This window comes from Tachyglossus aculeatus, chromosome 10, assembly GCF_015852505.1.
Source record: "Tachyglossus aculeatus isolate mTacAcu1 chromosome 10, mTacAcu1.pri, whole genome shotgun sequence".
In the NCBI taxonomy this organism is placed as follows: Eukaryota; Metazoa; Chordata; class Mammalia; order Monotremata; family Tachyglossidae; genus Tachyglossus; species Tachyglossus aculeatus.
This window is the reverse complement of record NC_052075.1, coordinates 55,746,015-55,753,530: the sequence shown is the minus strand read 5'-3', so window position 1 is coordinate 55,753,530 and position 7,516 is coordinate 55,746,015.

The following is a 7,516-nucleotide window of genomic DNA, read 5'->3' as shown; positions in this document are numbered from 1 at the left end:
GAGCAGGAAACAGGTCTGTTTGCTGTTGTGGTGTACTCTCCCAAGCGCTTAGTACAGTGCTTTGCACACAGTAAGTGCTCAATAAATATAATTGAATTAGCAGCCATGTTCCCTGCCCATAATGAGCTTACAGCCTACAGGGATCGCCCTCCATCTCCACGCTGAGAAGCAGCGTGGCTCAGTGGTAAAAGCCTGGGCTTTGGAGTCAGAGGTCATGGGTTCAAATCCCGGCTCCACCAACTGTCAGCTGTGTGACTTTGGGCAAGTCACTTCACTTCTCTGGGCCTCAGTTCCCTCATCTGCAAAATGGGGATTAAGACTGTGAGCCCCCGTGGGGCAACCTGATCACCTTGTGACCTCCCCAGTGCTTAGAACAGCGCTTTGCACATAGTAAGCGCTTAATAAATGCCATCATTATTATTAGTATCTCCCCTCCCTCCTGGGGTGCTGGGGCTGGGGAAGGGGGTTCACCGGAGCGGCTAATTGGTGGAGTCACAGCCAAAAGATCAGCGGATTATGGGGGTGGCCCACAGCACCAGCGGGATTAGGGAATCACGGTTGGGAGGTGGATGGGCAAACCTGGGATCAAGGAGGCTACAAGTCCGGCCCTGTCGGGGGACAGTTGGCTTTGCCCAAGTTGCAACCCCGGCTCCTTCCCACTCCCCCACCACCGGCTAAAATGCACCTCACCCCCTGACACGGTGGGTAGCTGCGGGGCACCTTCATTCTCTTTTTCTGGCAAGTACAAAGGAGTCAGTGGAGCTAAATGCTTAAGGATCAATCAATCAATCAATCAATCGTATTTATTGAGCACTTACTGTGTGCAGAGCACTGTACTAAGCACTTGGGAAGTACAAGTTGGCAACATATAGAGACAGTCCCTACCCAACAGTGGGCTCACAGTCTAAAAGGGGAAAGCCCTCCCTCACCCCTCACCCCTAAGAATAATAATAATAATAATAATAATTGTGGCATTTGTTAAGTGCTTACTATGTGCCAGGCCCTGTACTAAACCCTGGGGTAGATACAAGCAAATCGGGCTGGACACAGAACCTGTCCCACCTGGGGCTCATGGTCTTAATCCCCATTTTAATAATAATAGTAATAGTAATAATGATGGTATTTGTTAAGCACTTACTTTGTGCCAGGCACTGTTTTAAGTGCTGGGGTGGATACAAGCAAATCAGGTTGGACACAGTCCCTGTTCCATGTGGGGCTCACAGCCTCAGTGTCCATTTTACAGATGAGGTAACTGAGGCCCAGAGAAGTGAAGTGACTTGCCCAAGGTCATTCAGCAGACAAGCGGCAGAGCCGGGATTAGAACCAATGATCTTCTGACTCCCAGGCCTTATCTACTATGTCATGCTGCTTCTCTCATTTTACAGCTGAGGGAATTGAGGCCCTGAGAATAAGAATAATAAAAATAATAATTTGTGGTATTTGTTCCTTCCTCTCCCCCTCGTCCCCCTCTCCATCCCCCGCGTCTTACCTCCTTCCCTTCCCCACAGCACCTGTATATATGTATATATGTTTGTACATATTTATTACTCTATTTATTTATTTATTTTACTTGTACATATCTATTCTATTTATTTTATTTTGTTAGTATGTTTGGTTTTGTTCTCTGTCTCCCCCTTTTAGACTGTGAGCCCACTGTTGGGTAGGGACTGTCTTTATATGTTGCCATTTTGTACTTCCCAAGCCCTTAGTCCAGTGCTGTGCACACAGTAAGCGCTCAATAAATACGATTGATGATGATGTTAAGCGCTTACTATGTGCCAGGCACTGTATTAAGCACCGGGGTAGATAAAAGCAAATTGGGTTGGACACAGTCCCTGTCCCACGTGGGGTTCACAGTCTTAATCCCATTTTACACATGAGGGCACTGAGGCCCCGAGACGTGAAGTGACTTGCCCAAGACCACACAGCATACAGATGGAAGAACCGGAATTAGAACCCAGGTCTTCCGACTCCCAGGCCCTTGCTCTATTCACTAGGCCAAGATAAAAATAATAATTTATTCCTGTAAATTCATTCATTCAATCGTATTTATTGAGCGCTTACTGTGTGCAGAGCACTGTACTAAGTGCTTGGGAAGTACAAGTTGGCAACATATGGAGACGGCCCCTACCCAATAAGGGGCTCACAGTCTAGAAGGTCTAGATCTGTAAATGATCATTTCCTCTTCCAGACTATAAACTGATTATGGGCAGGGACTGTGTCTTCCAATTTTCTTCTACTTCCGAGAACTTAGTACAGTACTGTACACATAGTAAGCGCTCAATAAACACCATTGATTGATTGATTAATATGTTCATGAGCTTGCTATGTGCCAAGCACTGAACTAAGCGCTAAGGCAGATAACAGATGATCAGGTCTCACAGTCTAAATAGAAGGGAGAATGATTATTGAACCCCATTTTGCAGATGAGGGAACTGAGGCACAGAGTTGTGACTTGTCAAACATTACTCAGCAGACAAGTGATGGAGGTGGGATTAGAACCGGATCCTCTGACTCCCAGACTTGTGCTCCTTCCACTAGGCCACAAATGAGGGTATTTATTAAGCGCTTACTAGCCCAACTCTCGGACTCTTTCTCAGTAATCAATCGATCAATAATGGTATTTATTGAGCACTTACTATGTGCAGAGCACTGTACTAAATGCTTGGGAGAGCACGACAGAATTAGCAAAAACATTCAGGTTGGCCTCGCGGAAAGAGCACAGGCCTGGGAATCAGGGAAGCTGGGTTCTAATCTGCAGTGTGACCTCGGGCAAGTCATTTCACTTCTCTGGGACTCAGTTACCTCATCTGTAAAATGTGGGATTAAGACTGTGAGACCGGGACTATGACCAACTGGATTTGCTTGTATCCACCCCAGTGCTTAGTACACTGCCTGGCACATAGTAAGCACTAAACCTATACCATTAAATCAATAAATTCCCAGCCCACAACAATCTTACAGTCTAGAGAATACCCTAGGATCTCAAGGCACTTTCCTGATCTGATTTTTTTTTCCCACCACCACTCCCGTCTCTGCAAAGCAGTGGTCGGGAAGAAGACACCCCTCACTTCCTCAGAAAGGAAAATGACCACGAAGCAGCCCCAGTATTACCAGGCTTTTATTCTTAGATTGTGAGCCCCTTGGGGCCAGGGGCCAGTGTCAAGCGCTTAGTACAGTGCTTTGCACCTAGTAAGCACTGGATAAAGACCATTCCTATTATTATTGCTTCTCCTATGTCTTCCCACCCAAGGGCTATTTGGAGGGAGGGGGGACTTAGGCTCCAGAAGCTCCCAGTAGAGGAGTTGGAACCCCACTGATCTAGGGAGCCAAACAGGTTTTGGTCAACTCTGTGACTGAGTTAACAAGCATAAGTAAACACGGCAAAACCACAAACTTTATAACTCATTATCAGGTTTGTTATATGATGATGATAGTCACACCTGGAATTTAGACAGGGTTCTCTCCCCAGGGTTGGGGAAACCACAATGGTATCTGTTCCTTTCTCTTCTCCTCAGCCCAGGAAGGCGGGGATCAGGTGACGGGGGACCAGGGAAGGGCAAACCATTGCCTGAGGACGCACAGCATGGGGGTCTGGAGGAATGGGGTGAAATCTCCAGTCTCGAGCCTTGATGCCCTGGATGAGGTTTAGAGGTGTCGTGGGTGGGGGATGAGAGGAAAGAGGAGGCTGGAGTGAACAAATAGCATTGATTGGTTGGTAGATTGAACTAACCAGAGAGAATGGTCCTCCCATGCTCCAGCCTCCCCCAACCTCCAGAAATACACACATCATCATCATCATCATCATCATCAATCGTATTTATTGAGCGCTTACTGTGTGCAGAGCACTGGACTAAGTGCTTGGGAAGTACAAGTTGGCAACATATAGAGACAGTCCCTACCCAACAGTGGGCTCACAGTCTAGAAAGGGGAGACAGAGAACAAAACCAAACATACTAACAAAATAAAATAAATAGAATAGATATGTACAAGCAAAATAAATCAATAAATAGAGTAATAAATATGTACAAACATCTATACATATATACAGGTGCTGTGGGGAAGAGAAGGAGGTAAGATGGGGGGATGAAGAGGGGGACGAGGGGGAGAGGAAGGAAGGGGCTCAGTCTGGGAAGGCCTCATGGAGGAGGTGAGCACTCAGTAGGGCCTTGAAGGGAGGAAGAGAGCTAGCATCCTCTCCGGGATGAGAGGAGAGAGGAGGCTGGAGTGAATAAATAGCATTGATTGATTGGTTGGTAGATTGAACTAACCAGAGAGAATGGTCCTCCCATGCTCCAGCCTCCCCCAACCTCCAGAAATACACACGTCCCCTCTCCCCACCTTGAACTTGAATTCTGTTGAATTCTAAGTGTTTAGTTCAGTGCTCTGCACACTGCAAGTGAACACTAAATGCCACCGATTGACTGAATTATATAATAATAGTAATAATAATTGCTGTTTCTGTTAAATGTTTACTATGTGTCAAACACTGTTCTAAGCTCTGGGGTACATATAAAATAATCAGGTTGGACACAGTTCCTGTCCCACATTGAGCTCACATTCTTAATCCCCATATTTATTTATTTATTTTACTTGTACATATCTATTCTATTTATTTTATTTTGTTAATATGTTTTGTTTTGTTCTCTGTCTCCCCCTTCTAGACTGTGAGCCCACTGTTGGGTAGGGACCGTCTCTAGATGCTGCCAACTTGGACTTCCCAAGTGCTTAGTCCAGTGCTCTGCACACAGTAAGTGCTCAATAAATACGATTGATTTATTGATTGATTGATTGATTTTACAGATGAGGTAACTGAGGCCCAGAAAAGCGAAGTGACTTGACCAAAGTCACACAGCTGACAAGCGGCAAAGCCGAGATTAGAACCCAGGACCTTCTGACTCTCAGGTCTGTGCTCTATCCACCAGGCCAAACTGCTTCTCAGTTGCATTTTGTTTCACCAGTTAATCAATCAATCAATCCATGGTATCGATTGAGTCCTTCCCATGTGCAGAGCACTGAACTAGAGAGTATATTATAACAGAGATGGGAGACATGTTACCTGTCCACAAGGAGCTTACAGTCTAGTGGGGGAGACAGGTATTAAAATAAATTATGAGTGTATGCATAAATACTGTGGGGCTGAGTTTGGAATGAATATCAAGTGCTTAATAATAATAATAATATTTGTTAAGTGCTTATTATGTGCCAAGCACTGTTCCAAGCCCTGGGGAAGATACAAGGCAATAATAATAATAATATCAGCTTGTCCCATGTGAGGCTCACAGTCTTAATCCCCATTTTCCAGATGAGGTAACTGAGGCCCAGAGAAGTGAAGTGACTTGCCCAAAGTCACACAGCTGACAAGTGGCGGAGCCAGGATTAGAACCCACGACCTCTGACTCCCAAGCCCAGGCTCTTTCCACAAAGCCACGCCGCTGTGCTTTGAAGGGCACAGAACCAAGTGCATAGGAAATGCAGAAGGAAGAGGAAGTAGGGGAAATGAGGGCTGAGTTAGGGAAGGCGTCTTGGAGAAGATGGGATTTTAATAAGGCTTTGAAGGTGGAGAGAATGGTGGTCTATCAAACACGAAGGGGGAGGAAATTCCAGGCCAGATTTTTTCTTTCTCGTAACTATGAAAATAATAAAAAAGCACAGCTCCTTTACCAACATAATTTTGAGGGGTGATCATATACAACTTCCTTAAAGCTAATACACTTCACACGTGCAGTATCAATCAATAAATCCATGGCATTTACTGTGTGCAGAGCTCTGGATGAAGCATTTGGGAGAGTACAATGTAACGGAGTTGGTAGATTGTTAGATCCTTTCCCTGCCCATGAGGAGCTTACAGTCTGTCTTTAAAGTGACACGATGCCATAATAAAATAAAACTGCTTCCCCTTCGCCAGTCTATTACTATTATGGCTCTCCTTAAGCGCTTCGTGTCAAGTACTTTTGTAAATGCTAGGGAAAGTACAAGTTAATGAAGTTGGACACAATCCCTGTCCCACATGGGGGTCACAGTCTTCTCAGGGGCTAGGCCGGGTGGATTCCCTGGGGCGAATTCCAGATGGGATCTCAGCATGGGAATGGTCTTTCTGGTGGGAAGACCACTGCCTCTTGGGCTGAGCTCCTATGATTATAATTATTATTTTTATATTATTATTACTGTACTTAAGTGCTTATTATATACCAAGAACAACTATGAAGAGGCAGTTACAGTGCAACTCTCTGAGTCCAGGGAGGTAATAATAATAATAATGGCATTTATTAAGCACTTACTATGTGCAAAGCACTGTTCTAAGCGCTGGGTAGGTTACAAGGTGATCAGATTGTCCCACGGGGTCTCACAGTCTTAATCTCCATTTTACAGATGAGGTAACTGAGGCACAGAGAAGTTAAGTGACTGGCCCAAAGTCACACAGTTGACAATTCCACAGCTGTGGAAGCAGCGTGGCTCAGTGGAAGGAGCCTGGGCTTTGGAGTCAGAGGTTATGGGTTCCAATCCCGGCTTCGCCACTTGTCAGCTGAGTGGCTTTGGGCAAGTCACTTCACTTCTCTGGGCCTCAGTTACCTCATCTGTAAAACGGGGATGAAGACTGTGAGCCCCACGTGGGACAACCTGATCACCTTGTAACCTCCCCAGTGCTTAGAACAGTGCTTTGCACATAGTAAGTGCTTAATAAATGCCATTATTATTATTATTAATTGGCAGAGCCGGGATTTGAATCCGTGACCTCTGACTCCAAAGCCCAGGCTCTTTCCACTGAGCAAGGAGCTTGGCCTAGTGGAAAGAGCGCAGGCCTGGGAGTCAGGAGACCTGGGTTCTAATTCCAGCTCCTTCACTCTGTCTACTGTGTGACCTTGAGCAAGTCACGTCACTTCTCTGTACCTCAGTTCCTCATCTGGAAAATGGGGATTAAGACTGTGAGCCCCATGTGGGACAGGGACTGTGTCCAGCCTATCTGATATCCATCTCAATGCTTAGTACAGTGTCTGGCACATAATAGGCACTCAACAAATAGCACAATTATTATTATTTGCCGAGTTACGGCTAATGGCTCCTTCAGAGTGCCACCATGCGAGTGCCATGGAGAGGCCAATGGGCTTTGGGTAAGTCAGGCCCGGGTCAAGGGCACTAGGCGGGGAGGGGTGGAGGGATGAAGGGTGGGTCTTTGTGTTTGGGTCATTTGGTTGTGGCTCCAGAAAGTTGGGGTGGGGTCCCCAAAACCCTGGGGGAAGGGTCCATCCACCCACCGGGGATTTCTGGATGGCACTCTCAACCCTCCAGTCCTGAGGGAATTTCAATGGAGGGGTCAATCCTTGCCCTGGAGGAGCTGACAATAGAATAGAGGGAGACAAAGTGGGAAACACACACACATACACACACACAAACAGCACAGATAAAGAGGGCAGGGGCTGGGGTGGAAACCCACAGAAAACAAAACAGCAAAAACAAGCAAAAGGAGCTGCTGAGTGAGATAGGAAAGGCTCGAAATCATTTCATTTCTTGGGGC